This window comes from Artemia sp. Qi Xiang Cuo, chromosome 20 (genome assembly GCF_049724085.1).
Source record: "Artemia sp. Qi Xiang Cuo chromosome 20, ASM4972408v1, whole genome shotgun sequence".
In the NCBI taxonomy this organism is placed as follows: domain Eukaryota; kingdom Metazoa; phylum Arthropoda; class Branchiopoda; order Anostraca; family Artemiidae; genus Artemia; species Artemia sp. Qi Xiang Cuo.
In genome coordinates, this window is record NC_142813.1 from 16,304,579 (window position 1) to 16,331,169 (window position 26,591).

Genomic DNA, 26,591 nt, shown 5'->3' on the forward strand with positions numbered 1-26,591 from the left:
TTCTACACCCCTAAACTCTGACTTTCTAAAAGCCAGAATGTAATTTGTGCTTTGCTGAAAAGATTCCATCAATTAAGATTTTAAGGAATAAATATCAGCATATGTATATTAAACTGAAAATGCAGATTTTTTTTCAGTAATTTCATTTCACTTTTTTTTCAGTAAAGTAGAAACTATATTCTGGCTCAAGAATCAAGATAAAGATTCAAAACCTTGCTCTGCTACTAGATGTATATCTTCTGATCGTTTTCAACAGTCATTGCTGTTGACAATGAGGGTAACTTCGTGTGGTTCTAGGCGAATACCCCCCCCCCCCGCGGAAAATACCCCCCCCCCCCCCGAGGAAAATACCACCCTGGAAAATACCCCCCGCCGCGAAAAATACCCCACGTGGAAAATAAGGCTTTCCAAATTTAAGAATTTTATTTGAGTTTTTTTATTTCCCTAGGGGGATGGAATTTTGGTACTTGTGTATTATGTGCCACTCACTCAAGTTTACGCTGTGTAAAATTCGTGAACACACCGTTTTTTTTTTTTTTTTGTTAGTTTATTCGTTACTTTATAAATAAATTTGCGCTATGGATTTGCACAGTAGGGGGGGGGGGGTAAGCATAACGGGTCTGCATGCAAAATATGTTTGGTACAATTATTCTGCATATTAGATAGATAGACAAATAAGTGTATTTTAAAGCCAAATACTCAGCCATGAACACAGTAAAATAACATAAATGAATGTAGTGAATGGGTGTGTGTGTGTGTTTAACCCCCCCCCCCTCAAAAAAGGCCCTCCCCCACGAAAAATACCCCTCCCCTTAGAAATATCCTCTGGACAATTCAATCCTGGCGAAGATTTACCCCGGACAATTACCCTTAACACCCCCACGCGTAAAATTAAAATGGCAAAGACAAAGCAAGACATATAAAGAAATTTCTTATATGACTTCTTGCAAATTCACCCAGCGTAAAATTTCTTCTTAAAATTTCAACACCTGGAAACTATTTAAAATTCTCCCACTATAGAATTCGTCCTCCGCTTCCCACCCGAAAAATGAATGTATACTTCCCAATAACAAATTAAACAAAGGGCAATTTTATAACTTAAAAACCTTTTCCCAGGGGCTGTAGGGCGTCATTTTATCTCTAGAGACATAGTTGTCGATAAGCTATCTCTAAATTTTGATTGGACGATTTTGGGGAAAAGTGACGTGGGAGGGGGCCTAGTTGCCAAGGAAATTGAAAGATCGAGTGCCGTTTCAAATAGTCGAAAGTGACTGGAGGGCAACAACACCCCCCCCCCTCCACGCCCATCATATACCAAAATACTTAAATTAAGAATACTACAAATGCGTCAGCTCTTTTTATAGCGTTGAGTTTACAGATAAATAGATTCAGCGTGCTTAGCCAGAGTGGAGTTAGATATTAATAAAACTACAATATTGTTAACTGGTGGAACCCATTTGGAAATAATATAGAAATAAGAACTTTGGGTCCAGAATGCTTTTATCAGTAGTAAATCTTTGCTTTGATTATTATTTTCTTACCATAAAAGTCATATCTAACTTTACCCTGTTATCACCTCACCGCCGCATTGAGGTGACGCTGAAAGTACTTTTGATTTGGTTTGTTTTGCAATGTATATACGTATTAGTTAACAGAATACGCATTATCCAGCATAACTTCCAAATCAAAAGTAATAGCGAAGGCCCACCACCACAAATAGCAAGACACGCACTATGAAAATAAAGCCTACAACCAATAAAGACAAACTGAAAACTAAAAAGCCTATTAAATAGAAGTGGCCATATACCGAGAAAGAATTATTTTCTGACTTCAACGATAAAAAAAAGAACTGACTGAAAGTAAAAAAACTCAAATAAAGTTTCAAATTTAGAAACCTTATTTTCCACAGGGGGGAGGGTATTTTTCACGAGGGTATTTTCCAAGGAGGGGGTATTTTTCGCGGGGGTTACTTTCCGAAGGAGGGGGTATTTTTCGTGAGGAGGGCATTTTTGGGGGTTAAAAATCGCCCCCCATTCACTATAATCATTTATGTTATTTTACTGTGTTTATGGCCGTATATTTGGCTTTAAAATACACTTATTTGTCCATCTATCTAATATGCAGAATAATTGTACCAAACACATTTTGCATGCAGACCCGTTATGCTTACCCCCTCCCTAATGTTCAAATCTATAGCGCAATTTTTTTTCTAAAGTAATGAAGAAACTAACAAAAAAAAAAAAACGGTGTGTTCCCGAATTTTACACAGCGTAAACTTGAGTGCGTGGCGCATAATACAGAAGTACCAAAATTCCATCCCCCTACGGAAATAAAAAAATGGGAGGGCATGTTTTGGGGGTTAAACACCCCCCCCCCCCCCATTCACTATATTCATTTATGCTATTTTACTGTGTTCATGGCCGTATATTTGGCTTTAAAATACACTTATTTGTCTATCTATCTAATATGCAGAATAACTGTAACAAACACATTTTGCATGCAGACCCGTTATGCTTGACCCCGCCCCCTAATTTGCAAATTTATAGCGCAAATTTATTTCTAAAGTAACGAAGAAACTAACAAAAAAAGCGGTGTGTTCTGGAGTTTTACACAGCTTAAACTTGAGTGAGTGGCGCATAATGCACAAGTACCAAAATTCCGTCCCCCAACGGAAACTAAAAAAATAAAACTCAAATAAAATTCTCAAACTTGGAAAGCCTTATTTTCCACGGGAGGTATTATTATTTCTTTTTTTTTTTTTGGGGGGGGGGTATTTTCCGCGGGGGGTATTTTCCATGGGGGTATTTTCCGCGGGGGGTATTTTCTGCGGGGGTTATTTTCCGGGGAGGGGGTGTTTTCCGGGGGGGCTATTTTTCAGGGGGTATTTTCCGGGGGGGGGTATTTTCCGGAGGGGTATTTTCCGGGGGTATTATCCGGGGGGGGGGTATTTGCCGGGGGGGTATTTGCCGGGGGGGGGTGTAAACACCGGCCACCACTTTGTGTAACCTTCATTTACTGTTATTTTTAGATACTTCCATTTGACGATACGCTCTGCGTTAGGGAGCCATGCCTGAACTATGAAGATTGCGTCTCAGTGCTGAAATTTGGAAATGCTTCATATTTTATAGCAAGTGATACAGTTCCATTTAGACCTATTTATCCAGTCAATACCTTTGCTTGTCGATGCCCGGCAGGATTTACTGGTAAGCTATTTTCAATAAAGCGTTTAGTGACAAGTTCCAAGTTGGCGAACTTGATGACGTAAAACTTAATTTTGCACTTTATTTGCGGCGGTTTCCCCCCATGTTTTGGTTAATTTTCACAATTCCTTTCATCAAAAGTTCCATACTGTTTTGGAAAGTAGAAGAAAACTTGTTAAATACTTGGGAACATTTTACTAAAATAGTGGGAAAAAAAAAAGAAATATTAGCGTCTCTCATTTTGATAAGTATTCACGTTGGTATATAGCTTTATTTCCCCCTAAATATTACCTGAGTGAGTGGTGAAGCGGAACTCTCTTCAGATATGTTTCTAATTATACAGGGTTAAGACCCAACCATGTTCAAAATAATGAACTCACTTCCTTTTTCTAAAGTAAGAATTGGTTTTCATGGTTGACTTGCCTCTTCCAAGTCATTTTGTATTTAATCAATCATTTTAGAAAGTTTACTCACTTAGAGGCTCTCAATGGATAAACTTGGCAATAGTGAAATTTCACTGGCTAACTGCCAAAGCAGGATGTACAATTTTTTTTTTCCTCATAGATGATGCTAATCAGTCAAAAATGGAAAGGCTCATTAAAGGCTTTCCTTGTGATTTTTTTTTCAGCTTTTGAGAGAGGTTGCAGCACTTCAGAGAGATGCTTCAAAATTGATGGAAAGCTAGTTTTGGTCAAAACTCGGTTGACAGGAGATTTTATATTAAAAAAAAGTGCTTCAACTAAACGTTTTAAAATTTTCCAGCATATTTCTGATGATATTCTTATAAAGGTATGTACGGTATGTATCCAAACCATGTGTCTTTGACTGGCTTAAGTTGCCTGTGGAAGCTTTATATTTATAACAAATGACTCTTAAAAAGGCAAATAGGCAAAGGGAGAGACCAGTGAAGCACTCGCAGGAAAGAGGCTTTCGAACCCTTTCTCCCCGTGATCTTAAGATTCCTACGATTATTTTTCATATTTCCTTGTTAGCTAGTACAAACTCGAAAATTGGTATCACCAACATAATGCAGTAACTGGTTTTCACGCTTTTTATACTATGCAATTAGCTTAGGATCGGTGGGAAACTACATTGAAGATATACTTCAATTAAATGTGAATACGTTAGAAACAAATTTGGGCTATATATTTGCATATTAGGGGGTGGGGTTAAAGTATAGTTTGTCCAACAATCCTTACTTCATAATATGCAGAATAATTGTACTTAACACACTAGGCATGTCGACCCGCTATACTTTACCCCCAGTCCCCCCCCCCAATGGGCAAACAAATTGCCCAAATTTATTTCGAAAGTATTATATTTTTATCATACTTAGGTATATTTTATTATGATAAACGTAACTTCAATTCTTGAGTGTGTGCTAGCTAACAAGGAAGTACCTTATTTTTTATGCTTCCCCTATAATTCACCTTATTAAAACTCCTCCCTCCCCATCTTAGAATTTTTCGTGAATTTGCTTTGGGTTACGTCGGAAGATTTTTCCATGGGGGAAGAGAAGTTCCATGAAAGGGGGCGCTGGATTTCCCAGCATTATTAAAAAAAAATTCGGAAATTAAATTAAAAAGAAGTTTTTCCAACTGAAACCAAGGAGCAGGATTAAGTCTTAAGATGAACGGAAATTATTACTTATATGAGGGGGTCCGTCCCCTCATCAATGCCTTGCTCTTTACGCTAAAGTATTTTAATAATTTCAAAAGAGCTATTTATTCTAATTAAACGGCCTTTGTGATTCAAAAAACCAACAAAGAGAAACATCTCAGTGAAAAAAAAAAGAAAAACGACAACCGAGACTGCGGCCAGTGTAGATAAAAGAAACGAAAAATGTAAAACAACGCGGATATTTCGCCTGTATCCAAACAAGGTGTCTTCAGCACGAAAGAAACATAAGAGGAACAAGACAATAAAAAAAAAACAAGCTAAAACTAAAAAACCAATAAAACCACCACCAAAAAAAAAATATATAGGATTGGCGCAAACTGATCAACGTAGGGAAAAGATGCTATTATAGAGTTACTTTAGTGAGAACACCAGAGTAACTGAGGAAAAAAAAAAACAAAAACAAAAAAACTGGAAATTACCTTAATTATTCTGTTGCGAAATAATCCTTCTGTTGGCTATTACTGAAGCAAATCGTTTTGGTCTAACAGGTAAAATAGTCCCCTGGTGATTATTTAAAATCTTAACTCCCCCATTGACTGTTAATTCACTCTTTAGAAGATTATCATAAATCGAGTCAGTATTTAAATTACCTGTGTCCTTATTTACCGAACGGTAAGGAAATATAGGTTTTTTAATTTCTATGGCTGTTCTCTCCGATTATGTCTAGATCTTATCATTTTAAATACATATTATATAATCAAGGTTTAAGAAATGATCTTGTTAAAACCAAATATGTTCAGCTAAGCCTAGAGAGAAGTCTTCCATAGGTTTGCTTAATTGTAGAGTTTTTTTCTATCGAATTTCGGTATTAAATAAATCTTTCAACAAATTGTCGGTGAGTCCTACCAATATAGAACTTCCCACAAGAACACGGAATTGTATACACCCCACTTACTATATTAGTAGAGGGGGGGGTGCTACTCCGGGACGAACACATGTGCTGCCATCTACAATTTAGTTTAATGCTGACGGGACATAATTTATTCAAGGAGTATCGAAAGCGTCTAATCGGGGGTGTGTCAAGGTCAATCGATCTGTTGTTGTTTGACCACGTGCAAATGACACGAGGGGTGATTTACATAATCGATGGGAGTATTATTGATTCACGAGAGTGGGGATGACGGGGCATAATTTATTCAAGGATAATAGATCGAGAATAATGTGTGTGAGTCAAGGTCAATCGATCTGTTGTTGTTTGGCCACGTGCGAATGACATGAGGGATGATTTACATAATCGATGGTGGAATTATTGATTCACGAGCATGGGGAATTATGAAACATTAAGGCTTCTTTAATCTGTGATTTACATAATCGGCGGGGAAATTGTTGATTCACGATGGGGGAATTAAGAAACAAACATGATTTCATTGTTGTTTGGTTAGCTTAACCTGTGAAATTGATTTACATAATCGGCGGGGAAATTGTTGATTCACGAAGAGGGAATTAAGAAACATTAAGGCTTCTTTAATCTTTAGGCCTGAGGGATTTATTTATTATTGCTGTTTTTGGACAAGTGCATGCGAGGGGTGAATGTCAAGGTGTCCTGGAATAGGAAACAGTTAGATCACATGTTTCCTTCTCAGCCAATGATCGAGTCGGTTACATCCCCCATCTCAGCCAATCAGAGACGTGCTTACATATTAGGGGTGGTGGGAATATTGGCTTCAATGTAGATGTCGCCCCCCATCATTCGATAGAGGTAACGTCACAGAGTTACTCCTCTCCCCCCCATTTCCCTCTACCTTGAATTTATCGAACGAAGAGGATCAGCTACGTTTTAGCTGTGAGTGAGTTGACATTGGAAACCGAAAAATGTTCTATATATGTCCATTGTGCATGTACACTCTTGGCAGTTGGAATCAATGTGAGAATTGTACAATTATTGATGACTATAGCGAAAAGTGTAAATTATGTAATCCTTGTAAATTACCTAGAGGCTATGCAGTACAAATTAAAGGATGTAATTCATGTCTTGAGAAGGTGTGTGACTCACATCCTAGAGGGCACCTGTGCTCCAATTGTCACAATGATAAATGTGATCAGTGGGAGAATACTTACCCCGCTACAATCGGAAAGAATCCCAAACGTGAGTTTAGTTTATTTCTATGAGAGTGGTATCGTCGTGGATTTAAATTATTTTGGGAAGAGGAATATGGTATACAATTCAACTGTTGGGGTAACAAGACAATCTGGTTTCTACGTCATCACTGCGATGACACCGCCTACTATGACTATAAACCAAGGGATTTTTATTTGGCAGTGACGGAATGTGATTCACCATTTGAAAACACTGTATGTGATATTGCTTCAAATAGACAGATTGAAACTCTTGAATTTCATAATATGAATGCAAATAGTATAATTGACTATACAAAGAGATGTGACAAGAGTGAAGTTACATTGTACTGTAGAAAATGTGACCCTGACTTTGCAGTCAATCAAGATCAATATACAGTGAATCCAAATGATTTACCAGCATTAGTGGTTCACGACAGTTGCCTACACATCGAAGATGAAGAAATCTAAAGTGAAGATTTAAAGACATTGTTGTATATATATATGCATTTTATTAATAAACAAATTTACAAACAATCTATGTTCAAATATTTACTCCTTTGTAATATCCATATTTATCACTGTTTTTATGTATACTACCTCAGGAGGTTCTATTTTTTGAACCTCATCCTCCTCCACTGATATAATATTTATGGGAGAGGGTATCTCCTCAGCAAATAAATCCTCGGACTCACTCCTCAACAGATCCCCCTCCACTGGCACAATATTTATGAGAGAGGGTATCTCCTCCGCAAATAAATCTTCACGCACTCGAACTCGCGGGTTATGTATTCGAACCGAGGACCCACTCCTCAAGAGATCCACCGCTCTACATGTACAGAGAAGTTCTTCCTCCTCCTCAGGGGTGATCTCGATGCTCTCATTCTCTGCACATGTAGCTAGAAGATTCTCCTCCTCCTCGATAGTGAGCCCCCACTCGCTCCATACATCCTAAAAAGGTCGAGAACACTATGGCCAAAAGCTCTGTGGAAAGGTATAGTCTTCATGAATATACTGAGGGGTATTCTATAAATGTAATAAACAGGGTTACTTATTTTTTTCATTTTATCTATAATTTTATATGTCTAAAATTCATCAATTAGTCAGATGTAGGTTTTTTTTTTTATTATTTTTTACATACGGAGCGAAATTTAATGTCATTGATAGAAGCCTGTATGAGATTTAATGTCTGTGATAAAACCAGGAAAAAAAACTTTTCCAAGAACTATGTTTTTCAATGAAAAGTAAAGAGCTACGACATTAAATCAAAGAGAGCAGAAATAAAGTTGAATAATTGCTTAAACGTAAATTTTCTGTAAACATACTTCTAATTAATCACTCCTAAAAAGGTAAGTATTATTCTTATACTCTAGTTCCATGAAGAAAAAGCAAGTTACTATTAAAGAATAAATAAAACCAAAACGAACAGCTATGACTGAGTTTATATTTTAGTTTCAAGAAGAAAAATTAGTTAATACGTCCCAAGAGTTGACTTATAAAGCTGGAAACGTAAAGTATGATTTACGAAAATGCACAAAAGTAAATTTTATTTCTACGATAATTAAGATATTGAGATAAAGAGAGCACAGAGAGCAGAAATAAAGTTGAATAATTGCTTAAACGTAAATTTTCTGTAAACATAGTTCTAATTAATCACTCCTAAAAAGGTAAGTATAGACCGCTCATCCTCTATGGTGGGGGAGCATGCACCGCTGGCTAAAGCAATTAACACTTGCCTGGAAGCTCGAAATGTAGATTGAGATTTTGGAAAATGCAGAAGTTTAATAATGGCTCTTGTAAATTTTCGGTTTGATTATGAAATAAGAAATTTTTAAAAACATGAAATTTTTTGCAATTAAAAACGAACAAAAATTAATTAAAAAACTTTCCGAAAAATATGTTTTCAAGAGAAAAGTAAAGGTCATTTTAAACTTAAGCTCAGCAGATGCAAATACCATTTAAAATTTAAACTCGAAACAATCAGAAATTACTATTAAAGAATAGATGAAACCAAAACGAACAGCTATGACTGAGTTTATATTTTAGTTTCAAGAATCAAAAGTAGTTAATACTTCCCTGGATTTGACTTATAAAGCTGGAAACGTAAAGTGTGATTTATGAAAATGCACAAATATAATTTTATTTTCTACGATAAATACGATAAAGAGATAAAGAGAGCAAAGAGAGCAGAAATAAAGTTAAATAATTGCTTAAACGTAAATTTTCTGTAAACATAGTTCTAATTAATCACTCCTAAAAAGGTAAGTATAGACCGCTCATCCTCTATGGTGGGGGAGCATGCACCGCTGGCTAAAGCAGTTAACACTTGCCTGGAAGCTCGAAATGTAGAGTGAGATTTTGGAAAATGCAGAAATTTAATAATGGCTATTGTAAATTTTCGGTTTGATTATGAAATAAGAAATTTTTAAAAACATGAAATTTTTTGCAATTAAAAACAAACAAAAATTAATTAAAAAACTTTCCGAAAAATATGTTTTCAAAGGAAAAGTAAAGGTCATTTTAAACTTAAGCTCAGCAGATGCAAATACCATTTAAAATTTAAACTCGAAACAATCAGAAATTACTATTAAAGAATAGATGAAACCAACACGAACAGCTATGACTGAGTTTATATTTTAGTTTCAAGAAGCAAAAGTAGTTAATACTTCCTAGGATTTGACTTATAAAGCTGGAAACGTAAAGTGTGATTTATGAAAATGGACAAATGTAATTTTCATTTTCTACGATAAATACGATAAAGAGATAAAGAGAGCAAAGAGAGCAGAAATAAAGTTGAATAATTGCTTAAACGTAAATTTTCTGTAAACATAGTTCTAATTAATCACTCCTAAAAAGGTAAGTATAGACCACTCATCCTCTATGGTGGGGGAGCATGCACCGCTGGCTAAAGCAGTTAAAACGTGCCTGGAAGCTCGAAATGTAGAGTGAGATTTTGGAAAATGCATAAATTTAATAATGGTTCTTGTAAATTTTTTAAATATGAGCCATTATATCGCGAAAACACAAAAGTTAGAAAAAATGCAAAATTATCCCGTATTATCACTACAATACGTCTAAAAATCAATAATTCATACACATTTTCAACTAGCTAAAGGGTAAATGTTTTAATTATGAGACTTTCTATTGAGACAACACACAAAAGATCGAAAAAATGAATTATGTTCCTGGCTGACATATTCTATACGTCTAAAAATTTATTATAAATACAAAATTTCATATATATAAATTGATAATTTTTTGTATATGAGACTTTATATTGAGTAAACACACAAAAGTTAGACTAATAGCAAAATTTTACTTTATTAAATCTGCATTACGGCTAAAAATGTAGTATAAATAAAAAATTAAATATATATAAATTGAAAATGTTTTATATATGAGCCTTAAAATTGAGTAAACACACAAAAGTTATACAAAATGCAATATGTTCCTGTATTACAAATGCCATACGTCTAAAAATGTCGAATACATTAAAAATTAAAAATATCTAAAGGGAAATTGTTTTGTTTATGTGCCATTCAATTGATTAAACACACAAAAGTATGACATATAGCACTATGATCATTTATTAAAAATGCATTACGTATAAAAATGTCGAATTAATTAGCTAATTCATCAATATAATTGTATAATGATAATTATATATCCAATAAAATGAGTAAACACACAAAAGAAAGTAAATAATAAAAATGTTAATTTATTTAATATGCAATACGGCTAAAAATTAAGAATTCATACAAATTTTCAAGTAGCTAAGGGACATTCTGAATCCTATTCGAGTCATGCGATCGTGTTCAAAGAGTTCGTGTTAACGAATTGTAAGTAAGGAGCGTCCCGGCTCAATGGTAACCGAAACTCTTGAAAACATGTTTTTAGCTCCATGAAGTTAAAGCAAGTTGACATTTCCTTTAAAGAATCAGATTTCAATGCTGATTTTAAATATATAGTTTAGTCCTACACATCAAAATTTACGCTCCAGAGAAAATAAAGTTAGAAAAAATGCAAAATGTTACTTTATAAACACTGCAATACAGCTAAAAATGAATAATTCATGCACATTTTCAACTAGCTAAGATACATTCTGAATTCTATTCGAGTCGTGCGATCGTGTTCAAAGAGTTCGTGTTAACGAATTGTAAGTAAGGAGCGTCCCGACTCATTGGTAACCGAAACTCTTGATAACAGGTTTTTAGCTCCATGAAGGTAAAGCAAGTTGACATTTCCTTTAAAGAATCAGATTTCAAAGCTGATTTTAAATATAAAGTCTAGTCCTACCCATCAAATGTTATACGCCTGAGAAAATATGGATGATTTTCGGAAATTGGTGGAAATACCCCCTAAAAGTTATAAAACCTTAATGAAAATCATCTCATCATATTCATCGTATCACAGAACCCTACGCTAGAGTTTTCAAGATCATATCTACAAAAAATGTGGAATTTTGCTTTTTTACCATAAGAAAGATCACGGATGCGTGTTTATTTTTATTTATTTATTTTTTTTGTTCCAGGGGTTTTCGTATCGACCCAATGGTCATATAATATCGTTGGAGGACTTATTGAAACGGAAATTAAAAGTTCTAGTTCTCTTTTAAGTGATCAAAAATGGAGGGCAAATAGGCCCCCTCCCACGCTCATTTTTTCCAAAAGTCACCTGATCAAAATTATGATTTTCAGGGTCGAGTATTTCTAGCAAAAAATATAGTTAATTCTAATTAGTGGTATGCAAAATGTGGCTTACAGAGACCTAATTTACAGATCTGGATATTCCAAATCGTCACGTTTTTGTAAGAAAAATTATAGAAATAAAATATATTTCTATGGTTCAAATATGTAAAATCCATAGGGGAAAATATAAATTAAAATTTAAACATACATTAACCATCGAAGGACCGGTGACTTCATTTGAACTATTCATTACTTTATATATATATATATCTTTATTTCAATATGCACTGAGGTTGATGTCATCTAAACACTAAATAATATGCGATAATAACGGTATATTTCCTTTCCATAATCAAATTAATAAATGTTGACCTATAGGAGCATGGAAAACAAGTTCATTTTATGTCTTCTTTTCATTTGCATAAGTCCCCCAATGACATAAGCCATTCTATGACTTGTTTTTCAGAAATAAAGTTATTTTTTTATGTGAACAAAGTAACTCCTGATATTTGAAAGTTCTCGTCATAATGTGAATATTTTTCAAAAATCGTCTAATCAATTTTTAGATGGATTTTTTCTTCAACATAATTAAAAGCCACAATAACTATGTCTTTAGAGATAAAATGGACTCTTCAGCACCGGGGAGATAGGTTTTTAAGTTATGAAATTTATACATAAACCGATAAAAGTTGGGGCTTGAAAAGATTTGTACTCCAACTCGAAACACAACAGTTGAGAGAGGGATCATTCTAATTGAAAAAGATTCTAGTGATCCTTTTAAGTAACAAAAATAATTGGAAGGGTAACTAGCTTCACCCTCTCGCATCACCTTTTTCCTAAATCGTCTAATGGGAGCCACGGATCCGAAGGCTGACCACGGACGGACACCACACCACCCGGGATCACAGACTGAAGGCCCACCGCAGGTGGGTCCCCCACCCCCAGACTCATAAGCTAAAGGTCCACCGATGGTGGGAGCCACAATAACTATGTCTTTAGAGATAAAATGGACTCTTCAGCACCGGGGGGATAGGTTTTAAGTTATGAAATTTATAAATAAACCGATAAAAGTTGGGGGTTGAAAAGATTTGTACTCCAACTCGAAACACAACAGTCGAGAGAGGGATCATTCTAATTGAAAAAGATTCTAGTGATCCTTTTAAGTAACAAAAATAATTGGAAGGGTAACTAGCCTTCACCCTCCCGCATCACCTTTTTCCTAAATCGTCTAATGGGAGCCACGGATCCGAAGGCTGACCACGGTTAGGTTAAGTGGTCTTAACCTAACCCAGGTTAGGTTAGGTTACCTAACCTAACTAGGGTTAGGTTAGGTTAGGTTAGGTTAGGTTAAGTGGCCGGCCACTTAACCGAACCTAACCTAACCTAACCTAACCCTAGTTAGGTTAGGTAACCTAACCTAACCTGGGTTAGGTTAAGACCACTTAACCTAACCGTGGTCAGCCTTCGGATCCGTGGCTCCCAGTAGACGATTTAGGAAAAAGGTGATGCGGGAGGGTGAAGGCTAGTTACCCTTCCAATTATTTTTGTTACTTAAAAGGATCACTAGAATCTTTTTCAATTAGAATGATCCCTCTCTCGACTGTTGTGTTTCGAGTTGGAGTACAAATCTTTTCAACCCCAACTTTTATCGGTTTATTTATAAATTTCATAACTTAAAACCTATCCCCCCGGTGCTGAAGAGTCCATTTTATCTCTAAAGACATAGTTATTGTGGCTCCCACCATCGGTGGACCTTAGCTTATGAGTCTGGGGGTGGGGGACCCACCTGCGGTGGGCCTTCAGTCTGTGATCCCGGGTGGTGTGGTGTCCGTCCGTGGTCAGCCTTCGGATCCGTGGTTCCCATTAGACGATTTAGGAAAAAGGCGATGCGGGAGGGTGAAGCTAGTTACCCTTCCAATTATTTTTGTTACTTAAAAGGATCACTAGAATCTTTTTCAATTAGAATGATCCCTCTCTCGACTGTTGTGTTTCGAGTTGGAGCACAAATCTTTTCAACCCCCAACTTTTATCGGTTTATTTATAAATTTAAGAACTTAAAAACCTATCCCCCCGGTGTTGAAGAGTCCATTTTATCTATAAAGACATATTTATTGTTGCTTTTAATTATGGTTAAGAAAAAATCCATCTAAAAATTGATTAGACGATTTTGTGAAAATAATAAAAATATGACGAGAACTTTCAAAATATAAGGAGTTACTTTGTTCACATAAAAAAATAACTTTATTCCTGAAAAACAAGTCATAGAATGGCTTATGTCATTGGGGGGCATATGCAAATGAAAAGAAGACATAAAATGAACTTGTTTTCCATGCTCCTATAGGTCAACATTTATTAATTTGATTAAGGAAAGGAAATATACCGTTATTACCGCATATTATTTAGTGTTTAGATGACATCAACCTCAGTGCATATTGAAATAAAGATATATATATATATAAAGTAATGAATAGTTCAAATGAAGTCACCGGTCCTTCGATGGTTAATGTATGTTTAAATTTTAATTTATATTTTCCCCTATGGATTTTACATATTTGAACCATAGAAATATATTTTATTTCTATAATTTTTCTTACAAAAACGTGACGATTTGGAATATCCAGATCTGTAAATTAGGTATCTGTAAGCCACATTTTGCATACCACTAATTAGAATTAACTATATTTTTTGCTAGAAATACTCGACCCTGAAAATCATAATTTTGATCAGGTGACTTTTGGAAAAAATGAGCGTGGGAGGGGGCCTATTTGCCCTCCATTTTTTGATCACTTAAAAAGAGAACTAGAACTTTTAATTTCCGTTTCAATAAGTCCTCCAACGATATTATATGACCATTGGGTCAATACGAAAACCCCTGGAACAAAAAAAAAAAATAAATAAAAATAAAAACGCATCCGTGATCTTTCTTATGGTAAAAAAGCAAAATTCCACATTTTTTGTAGATATGAGCTTGAAACCTCTATAGTAGGGTTCTGTGATACGATGAATATGATGATGTGATTTTCATTAAGGTTTTATAACTTTTAGGGGGTATTTCTCCCATTTTCCAAAAATCAGCCATATTTTCTCAGGCGCGTAACTTTTGATGGGTAGGACTAAACTATATATTTAAAATCAGAATTGAAATCTGATTCTTTAAAGGAAATGTCAACTTGCTTTACCTTCATGGAGCTAAAAACCTGTTTTCAAGAGTTTCGGTTACAAATGAGTCGGGACGCTCCTTACTTACAATTCGTTAACACTAACTCTTTGAACACGATCGCATGACTCGAATAGAATTCAGAATGTCTCTTAGCAAAAATTAAAGATCATGATTTATACATTTTGCAAAGAATCAATCACTCTACGTTTCCAGCTTTAAGTTTCATGTGTTAGCCGTATGGGTAGGACTAGACTGTGTTTAAAATCAGCATTGAAACTGATTCTTTGGAAATGTCAACTTGCTTACCTTCAGGAGCTAAAAACCTGTTTTCAAGGTGTCGTTACCATTGGCGCACATTACAATTCGTTAACACGAACTCTTTGAACACGATCGCATGACTCGAATAGAATTCAGAATGTCTCTTAGCTAGTTGAAAATGTGTATGAATTCTTCATTTTTAGCCGTATTGCTGAGCTAAAAATGTAATATTTGGAATTTTTTATATCTTTTGTGTGTTTTCTCATAAGGTATGAAATATAAATTAAAATATACAATTATATATTTGTAATGTATTTTTTATACTAAATTTTTAGCTGTAATGTATATTTACTAAAGGTACATATTGCATTTTTTCTAACTTTTGTGTGTTTTCTCAAATTAATGGCACATTAACAAAAAAATTTCAATTTAGATATTTTTATATTTTAATTTATACTAAATTTTTAGCCGTATTGCATTTTTAATACATGTAAATATTGCATTTTTTCTAACTTTTGTGTGTTTTCTCAAATTACAGTCACATAAATAAAACAAATTCAATTTATATATTATAAATTTTTAATTTATACTAAATTTTTAGCCGTAATGCATTTTTAATAAAGGAACATTTTGCATTTTTTCTATTTTTTGTGTGTTTTCTCAAATTAAAGTCTCATATATAATTAATTAACAATTTATATATATGTATTTTGGAATGTATAATAAGTTTTTAGCCGAATTGCATATGTAATACAGTACACTGTGTCATTTCTTCGAACTTTTTTTTGTTTACACAATATAAAGTTTAATAATTAAAATATTTACCCTTAGCTTTTTGAACATTTGTATGTAATCATGATTTTTACCAGTATTACAGAGATAATACAGGAACATTTTGAATTTTTTCTAACTTTTGTGTGTTTTCGCAATATAATGGATCATATTTAAAACATTTACAAGAACCATTATTAAATTTCTGCATTTTCCAAAATTTCACTCTACATTTCGAGCTTCCAGGCACGTGTTAACTGCTTTAGCCAGCGGTGCATGCTCCCCCACCATAGAGGATGAGCGGTCTATACTTACCTTGTTAGGAGTGATTAATTAGAACTATGTTTACAGAAAATTTACGTCTCAGCAATTATTCAACTTTATTTCTGATCTCTTTGCTCTCTGTATCTCTATATCTTATTTATAGTATAAAATAAAATTTAAATTTGTGAATTTTTATAAATATCAATTTACGTTTCAAGCTTTATAAGTCAAATCTAGGGACGTATTAAATCATTTTGCTTCTTGAAACTAAAATATAAACTCAGTCATAGCTGTTCGTTTTGGTTTCATCTATTCTTTAATAGTAATTTCTGATTGTTTCGAGTTTAAATTTTAAATGGTATTTGCATCTGCTGAGCTTAAGTTTAAAATGACCTTTACTTTTCCTTTGAAAACATATTTTTCTGAAAGTTTTTTAATTAATTTTTGTTCGTTTTTAATTGCAAAAAATTTCATGTTTTTAAAAATTTCTTATTTCATAATCAAACCGAAAATTTACAAGAACCATTATTAAATTTCTGCATTTTCCAAAATCTCACTCTACATTTCGAGCTTCCAGGCAAGTGTTAACTGCTTTAGCCAGCGGTGCATGCTCCCCCACCATAGAGGATGAGCTGTCTATACTTACCTTTTTATGAGTGATTAATTAGAACTATGTATACAGAAAATTTACGATTAAGCAATTATTCAACTTTATTTCTGCTCTCTTTGCTCTCTTTTTCTCTTTATCGTATTTATCGTAGAAAATAAAATTTACATTTTTGCATTTTCGTAAATCATACTTTACGTTTCAAGATGTATAAGTCAAATCTAGGGAAGTATTAACTAATTTTGATTCTTGAAACTAAAATATAAAATCAGTCATAGCAGTTCGTTTTGGTTTCATCTATTCTTTAATAGTAATTTCTGATTGTTTCGAGTTTAAATTTTAAATGGTATTTGCATCTGCTGAGCTTAAGTTTAAAATGACCTTTACTTTTCTCTTGAAAACATATTTTTCGGAAAGTTTTTTAATTAATTTTTGTTCGTTTTTAATTGCAAAAAATTTCATGTTTTTAAAAATTTCTTATTTCATAATCAAACCGAAAATTTACAAGAACCATTATTAAATTTCTGCATTTTCCAAAATCTCACTCTACATTTCGAGCTTCCAGGCAAGTGTTAACTGCTCTAGCCAGCTGTGCATGCTCCCCCACCATAGAGGATGAGCGGTCTATACTTACCTTTTTATGAGTGATTAATTAGAAGTATGTTTACAGAAAATTTACGTTTAAGCAATTATTCAACTTTATTTCAGCTCTCTTTGCTCTCTTTATCTCATTATCGTATTTATCGTAGAAAATAAAAATTACATTTGTGCATTTTCATACATCTCACTTTACGTTTCCAGCTTTATAAGTCAAATCCATGGAAGTATTAACTACTTTTGCTTCTTGAAACTAAAATATAAATTCAGTCATAGCTGTTCGATTTGGTTTCATTTATTCTTTAATAGTAACTTGCTTTTTTCTTCATGGAACTAAAGTATAAGAATAATACTTACCTTTTTAGGAGTGATTAATTAGAAGTATGTTTACAGAAAATTTACTTTTAAGCAATTATTCAACTTTATTTCTACTCTCTTTGATTTAATGTCGTAGCTCTTTATTTTTCATTGAAAAAAATAGTTATTGGAAAAGTTTTTTTTACTGGTTTTATCACATATATTAAATCTCATACAGGCTTCTATAAATGACATTAAATCTCGCTCCGTATGTAAAAAATAATTTAAAAAAAACCTACAACTGGCTAATTGATTAATTTTAGACATACAAAATTATAGATAAAATGAAAAAAATAAGTAACCCTGTTTATTACATTTATAGAACACCCCTCAGTATATTCATGAAGACTATACCTTTCCACAGAGCTTTTGACCATAGTGTTCTCGACCTTTTTAGGATGTATGGAGCGAGTGGGGGCTCACTATCGAGGTGGAGGAGAATCTTCTAGCTACATGTGCAGAGAACGAGAGCATCGAGATCACCCCTGAGGAGGAGGAAGAACTTCTCTGTACATGTAGAGCGGTGGATCTCTTGAGGAGTGGGTCCTCGGTTCGAATGCATAACCCGCGAGTTCGAGTGCGTGAAGATTTATTTGCGGAGGAGATACCCTCTCTCATAAATATTGTGCCAGTGGAGGGGGATCTGTTGAGGAGTGGGTCCGAGGATTTATTTGCTGAGGAGATACCCTCTCCCATAAATATTATATCAGTAGAGGAGGATGAGGTTCAAATAATAGAACCTCCTGAGGTAGTATACATAAAAACAGTGATAAATATGGATATTACAAAGGAGTAAATATTTGAACATAGATTGTTTGTAAATTTGTTTATTAATAAAATGCATATATATATACAACAATGTCTTTAAATCTTCACTTTAGATTTCTTCATCTTCGATGTATAGGCAACTGTCGTGAACCACTAATGCTGGTAAATCATTTGGATTCACAGTATATTGATCTTGATTGACTGCAAAGTCAGGGTCACATTTTCTACAGTACAATGTAACTTCACTCTTGTCATATCTCTTTGTATAGTCAATGATACTATTTGCATTCATATTATGAAATTCAAGAGTTTCAATCTGTCTATTTGAAGCAATATCACATACAGTGTTTTCAAATGGTGAATCACATTCCGTCAATGCAAAATAAAAATAAGTTGGTTTATTGTATTTGTTGGTGTTTTAGTCACAGCTATGACGTATAAACAAATTTGTATTTTTACCCCAACATTTGAATCTTAGACCATATTCCTCGTCCCAGAATAATTTAAATCCACGACGATACCAATCTCGTAGCAATAAACTAAAATCACGTTTGGGATTCTTTCCAATCATAGCGGGGTAAGTATTCTCCCACTGATCACATTTATCATAGTGACAATTGGAGCACAGGTGCCCTCTAGGATGAGAGTCACACACCTCCTCAAGACATGAAGTACATCCTTTAATTTGTACTGCATAGCCTCTATGTAATTTACAAGGATTACATAATTTACACTTTTCACTATAGTCATCAATAATTGTACAATTCTCACATTGATTCCAACTGCCAAGAGTGTACATGCACAATGGACATATATAGAACATTTTTCGGTTTCCAATGTCAACTCACTCACAGCTAAAACGTAGCTGATCCTCTTCGTTCGATAAATTCAAGGTAGAGGGAAATGGGGGGGAGAGGAGTAACTCTGTGACGTTACCTCTATCGAATGATGGGGGGAGCCATCTACATTGAATCCAATAGTCCCACCCCCACTAATATGTAAGCACGTCTCTGATTGGCTGAGAAGGGGGATGTATCCGACTCGATGATTGGTTGAGAAGGAAACACGTGATCTAACTGTTTCCTGTTCCAGGACACCTTGACATTCACCCCTCGCATGCACTTGTCCAAAAACAACAATAATAAATAAATCCCTCAGGCCTAAAGATTAAAGAAGCCTTAATGTTTCTTAAGTCCCTCTTCGTGAATCAACAATTTCCCCGCCGATTATGTAAATCAATTTCTCAGGTTAGGCTAGCCAAACAACAATGAAATCATGTTTGTTTCATAATTCCCCCATCGTGAATCAATAATTTCCCCTAGAGATTATGTCAATCACAGATTAAAGAAGCCTTATTGTTTCATAATTCCCCATGGTCGTGAATCAATAATTCCACACATCGATTATGTAACTCATCCCTCCTGCCAGTCGCACGAGGTAAAACACAAAAATCTCGAGTGACATAGACACACACACATTAGACTCGATCGAGACTACTTGAAGCTTTTATGTCCCGACATCCAAAATCTCGATAATCAATAAATCTACCATCGAGTCTGTAAATCACCCTCATGTCATTTGCACGTGGCCAAACAACAACAGATCGATTGACCTTGACACACCCCCGATTAGACTCGATCGATAATCCTTGAATAAATTATGTCCCGTCAGCATTAAACTAAATTGTAGATGGCAGCACATGTGTTCGTCCCGGAGTAGCACCTCCCCCTCTACTTATATTTCCCTGGGTTAAATCCTTACCAGAACTAAAGAAACTACCCATTGGCCTCAACGATTGGAAGCATGTATCTATGTTAAATTTACGCAAAATCCGTGAAAGCTTCTCACCCAAACCAAGTACATGTGGCAATGAAGTGAAACTTTTTGATACATTTAAATCTGAAGACTGAGAAACCCTAATAACCCTATTATCATGTTTAATACGTCTATTTTCAATTATTTTGTCAGTGAACTTACTTGGGTAATTGTTACAAAACAAAATATTCCTCAAGTATAACAATTCCGAATCCAGAGATTCCTGATAACCAATTCTGAAAGGTCTATCCGCTAGCGAAATCACAACCCTCCGTTTCCCGACATACGGTGGCAAAAATAAAAATTCAAATACCCATCATTGTGCATAGACTTTCTATAAATCAAGAAAGGTAAATGGACATCCCGTTTAATTAATAAAATATCCAGAAAAGGTAATTCATTATTTTCCTCAAACTCAACTGTAAATTTAATATTGTTATCAAAACTATTCAAATGCTTACAAAATAGGTCTAAGGAGTCCAATCCATGTTTCCAAACGCAAACCACATCATCCATGAACCTACCGTAGAAACAAGGGGAGATTCTAAAACTGTGTATAGCGGAGGTTTTAATAGAATCTATGAAAAGATTTGCCAATAAAGGAGAGAGAGAAGCCCCCATAGGTTATCTAAAAATGCTTCTATAAAACTCCCCTCTAAAAACAAAATAAAAAGAAAATTCATTCACTATCATGATTAGTTTTTTAGTAATTTCACTATCCAAGGTGACTAAAGTAACATTCTCTATTAAATAAAAATGTTTTTCTAATTCGCTTTTTGAAATGTCTTGCTATATATTTAAATCACAATTTGAATACATGGAAACAACATCGAAACTACAAAGAATTGAACTTCCCTCCACCGTGAAATTTCTCAAATTATTTTTAAGATCAGTCGATTTTTTTAAATATGATATTTATGTTTCTGAAAATGGTCGTAACGCTACTAACAATCCTTGTATTCATTTCAGAACTGTCGATGGAGAAAATGACACAGCGGATTGGAGAGGGGCTCCAGTCTTTTGAATCTTAGGTATACCATAGATCATGGGTGCCAAACAACCCCTAGGATAATATTTGTTATAAAACTGTGGGGTAATTTGAAAATTGTTTTTCAATGACTCCAATTCCTTTCTTGTCGATTTTACATATTTATGTGTTTTATGTGATTTATGTGATCACATATTTATGTGTTATGTGATTTTACATATTTATGTAAAACTTGATCAAAATCAAGTTTTTTGTATGTAATAGTGTCAGAAATAACGGTTTTCATTTGATTATTATAGTCTTCAGTGTTCATAATTACAATCTTATCTCCTTTATCGGCACTGGCGATGGTAAGGAATTTATCCTTTTTCACATTTGAAAGTAATTAAATTTCATTTTTAGTGAGATGTCTTTATCAATTATGCTCGCATCAAATGTGTTTAGTTTTCTTACGATCTCGGCTCTAAGTTCTTGAAGAGTTTCAACTTTATCTCTAGAAGCCAAAATTCCTGACTCCACCTTTGAAATTATTTTCGAATAGGAGATTGGTGTTGGAAAACAGAACTTAGAACCCTTCGACAAAACTGCCTCCTGTTGAATATTAAGAGGTTTAGAAAACAAATTCTTAATTGCTGGACCCAGACAGAAACGAGGATAAAACGATTCTTAAAGAATTGGAACAAAATTCGAACTTTAGCGTAAAGAACGAGGTATTGACGAAGGGGCGAACCCCTCATATTACGTAAATCAGGAAGTTCACCCCCTCGTCAATACCTTGCTCTTTACGCTAAAGTTCAAATTTTGTTAAATAATGGCCGATATAAGTAATAATTTGTTAGTGTTAATTTCCGGCCAATCTTAGCATTTGATTTTACCTTAAGTAGTTAAATAACTATTATTTTTTGTGATAATACACCAAAGATATTGTATGTCTTCGGCTTTTGGTTATTATGAAATAAAAAGAAAAACATTTTTCTAACTAAAAGTAAGGAATAACATTAAAACTTAAAACGAACATAAATTATTACGTATATCATCTAAAGATCTTTTCCTTCAATCATTTCAGTCATTTAAGAATTGCACAACTTCTTTCGTTTTCATAAAAATAGTTTCGACCTCATTGGCCATTTTGTTACAATTCGTTACAAAATTAGCTCCGCAAATATCGCTAATTTAAGTTACGTGCGGGGAGAATCTTTCCATGGAGAAATTTCTCGTGGGGGAAGGGAATTTTCCATGAAGGGGGAACTGATGAGATGGGTTGCCTCTCCTCAATAGCTCGCTCTTATGATTAAAGTTTCTTTTTTAACTTTTAAAGGAGATTTTTATTCTAATTAAAGACCCTTTGTGATTCATGAGTCATTCTTAAACAACTGAAACAAAAATCAAACTTAGGTTATTATTGGTTATAAAAAGTAAAATTAATACGCAAATTTCGTTTTAATTATTCATGTACGGTGAGCCAAATTCAAAACCTGCATTAACTCAAAAACGTTCAGAAATTAAATAAAAAACAAGTTTTTTTTTAACTGAAAACGCTCAGTTTTTTAACTGAGCGACATTAAAACTTAAAACGAACAGAAATTATTCCGCATATGAAAGGGGCTGTCCCCTCCTATACGCCCCACTCTTTACGCTAAAGTTTTTTATCGTTTTATAAAGTAGAGTTGTGAAAAAGAGTCAAACTTTAGCGTAAATAGTGGGGCATTGAGGAGGAGACAGCCCCTTTCATATACGGAATAATTTCTATTCGTTTTAATGTTGCTCCTTACTTTCAGTTAAAAAAAACTTGTTTTTTTTATTTAATCACGATAAAAACTCTTCATCTTATGAAGTGGCTGCTTTACAGCAGTGCTTCGATCAGGATTGCCATTCAGTCGGTTTTTTTGGTGCCACTTTGGGTGGCAAAATAGTGTCAAGTTTGTATAAAAGTGTCATTTTCTAAAAATTTGCCGCTCGCGACGCTTCGCGTCGCTCGCGCTCCCATCAACAACCTTTTTTAAATATAAAATATTGCCCAATCCGTATGGGATCACCCTCGCGTGGGTTCCCGCATATTTAAATTCTCCAACATGAAATGTTGGATCTAATGCCATCTATCAATTATAAAAAAGAAATTTGGTTTTACTTAGTCGGTGCTGATTTCCAGCTTTGCGCAGCACTTCCACTCTTATCAATTTTTCAGCCCCCCTCCTAAAAACCCGCTAAAACACAAATGGTGCTTACTGTATAAAATGGGAACTCGTCCCACAGAGTACTTTCTTCTATTTTTTTTCTGAGCAGTCTATTCATAGAGTGAAAAAGGAACGGAAAAAGAAAAGAGGAAAAACCTTCAGTTTTTTTCTTTTGAGAAAACGGAAAATCAGACGACTTTCAGGAAAAAAGGGCGTGGGACGGGGGCTAGTTGTCCTCCAATTTTTTGGTCACTTAAAAAGGACACTAGAGCTTATAATTTTCGTTTGAACGAGCCCTCTTACGAAATTCTAGTACAATAGGTTCGATATGATCACTCCTGGAAAAGGCAACGACAAATAAAACGAATTCGTGATGCTTCTTGTGGCAAACACTATAAAATTTCATTTTTATAGATAGGAGCTTGGAACCTCTACAGTGGGGCTCTCTGATACGCTGAATCTGATGGCGTGATTTTCATTAAAATTCTTTGACTTTTATGGGGTGTTTTTCACCTTTTCCAAAAATTTGGCAAATTTTCTCAGGCCCACTAAAAGCAAGGAGAAATAAAATCGTTTATGGATGAAAGAATAAAAACTTCTAAGAATTTCATGAGTATTTGTAAATAATTGTCTCCGGGAAAGAGCAAGCAACTGCGAAACATAATACCCTTTGTAAAAAAAAAATTTAGCAGAAAATAAGTAGTTAAGTAAATTTAGTGCTAGAAAAGTAGTTTTAATACTGATTTGGTTAAAAATGACATAGTTTTTTTTTTTACAAAAATATGTATCCAGCGGTGAAATATTCTATTTTTTGTCATAATATGCAAAATATGTCCCTTTTATGTCCCAAATTTCTAAAATATGTCCCTTTTTTGCCCTATTATGTCATTGTGTCCCAGCACACAACAATATGTCCTTTGGACATAAAATATGTCCAGTTGGCAACCCTGCTGGGCACACGTAGCTGATTTCGGGAACCGATTTCAGCATCATGGTTCGTTTACACATTGCGGAAATCCATCCGTTTCTGTTCTAACTATGGCTAAAATAACAATGCGTTTTAAGGCAAACATTTCAAATTATTGCAACAGCGTAACCTATGTTCTTACCCTCTTCTGAAAGCTGTTGAGCAATAGAGAGCCAAATGACACCGTTTTTCTTAGTTTTCTTATAGCCTGGGTGCGCAGAATCATACAAGCTGGGGTAGCCTTGAACCAAAGTTATAAGATCATGTAGTTTTTGATAATTAAATAAAAAAAAACAAGTTTTTTTAACTGAAAGTAAGGAGCGACATTAAAACTTAAAACGAACAAAAATTATGAAAGGGGCTGTCCCCTCCTCAACACCTCGCTCTTTACGCTAAAGTTTTTCATTGTTTAAAAAAATAGAGTTGTGAGAAAGTCAAACTTTAGCATAAAGAGCGAGGCGTTGAGGAGGGGACAGTCCCTTTCATACACAAAATAATTTCTGTTCGTTTTAAGTTTTAATGTCGCTCCTTACTTTCAGTTAAAAAAAACTTGTTTTTTTATTTAATTTTTGAACGTTTTTGAATAAATGCAGGTTTTGATCTTGGCTCACCGTAAATGAATAATTAAAACAAAAATTTTATATTAATCTACTTTTATTTGTTTAAATGGCTTTCTCGAAACTTGTTTTATTTTATTTACGAACATTTTGATTAGAAATAAATATTTGTAACTTACGAATTAACTTACGTAACGAACTTCTATGTTCATAGATTTTTAATACATAAATTAGGGGGTTCGCCCCCTAGTCAATACCTTGCTCTTTAAGCGAAAGTTCGAATTTTGTTCCAATTCTTTAAAAATGACCGCTTAATCACAAAGGCCGTTAATTAGAATAAATAGTTCTTATGAAAGTACTAAAAAATCTTTGGCTTAAAAAGCGAGGTATTGACTAAGGGGTTAATCCAATCATATATGTAATATTTTCTGTTCGTTTATAGTTTTGTTGTTTCTGCTGTTGCAGTTGAAAAACTTGTTTTTTTATATTTAATTTCTGATCTTTTTTTAAATAATGCTGGGAAGTCCGGCGTCCCCTTCATAGCAATGTCCCTTCCCCCATGAAAAATTCCTTCATGGACAGATCCTCCCACATAACCCCCGACCCCCCCCCTCACAATCAGGAAGAATAACAACTGAGACCGTCTTTGTACTTCCAAATAACCAATACGATATGATAGTGTACACTTCATAACTATCAGCCCCCTTCGCCGGAACTTCGGAGGATTGAATCACCCTCAAAGACGTAACTAACCTACTGTCAAACATGCTGAACAAAATGGCTATCTCAAAATTTTGATCGGGTGCCTTTGGGAAAAAATGAGCGTGGGAGGGGGCCTAGTTGCCCTCCATTTTTTTGGTCACTTAAAAAGGGCACTAGAACTTTTAATTTCCATTCCAATGAGCCCTCCCATGATATTTTAGAACCACTGGGTCGATACAATCACCCCTGGGAAAAAAAAAACAAAAACAAAAAAAACAAACAAATAAACACGCACCCGTGATCTTTCTTCTGGCAAAAAATGCAAAATTCCACATTTTTGTAGATAGGAGCTTGAAACCTCTACAGTAGGGTTCTCTGATACGTGGAATATGATGGTGTGATTTTCATTCAGGTTTTATAACTTTTAGGGGGTATTTCCCCCTTTTTCGAAAATCAGCCAAATTTTCTCAGGCACGTAACTTTTGACGGGTAGGATTAAACTTGATGAAACTTATATATTTGAAATCAACATTAAACTATAATTCTTTTGATGTATCTATTTGTATCAAAATACCGTTTTCTAGAGTTTTGGTTACCACTGAGCCGGGTCGCTCCTTACTTACAGTTTGTTACCACGAACTGTTTGATACATGCTCATGATTTTATTCATTTAAAAATCTTGCCAAGATTCCGTCCTGATTTGACCAAAACGTTGTGAAAAGCTAGAGATTCTTTCTAACACGAAAACGGACGGAATTTCCGCACGCATTGCTAAATCCGCATGAATTTCCGCAATGTGTAAACGAAAGGAAGGTAAAGCTCTCCTAGACTTAGGTTCTGAAAATGATTTAAGTGTCCTATACAAAAAAGTTTGCAGAATGAATGAATTTTCGAGGCTTTGAGAGTTCAAGGTGCAAGAATAGGTTTGAAAACTTTTGATGGTTCGTTGAGAATTTATGTGTTACGACTAAAGTTGCTTTTAA

General features: G+C 34.3%; 1 long non-coding RNA gene across 1 annotated transcript in view; it reads left to right on the plus strand.

Moving 5' to 3' along the window:
• The window catches only part of LOC148939932 (uncharacterized), a 36,444-nt gene extending 33,256 nt beyond the window's left edge, over nucleotides 1-3,188 (plus strand). Inside the window, exon 3 of the long non-coding RNA XR_016143487.1 lies at nucleotides 3,029-3,188. This is a non-coding gene — a long non-coding RNA (uncharacterized LOC148939932). The remainder of the gene's footprint in view (nucleotides 1-3,028) is intronic.
• The last annotated feature ends 23,403 nt before the right edge of the window (nucleotides 3,189-26,591 follow it).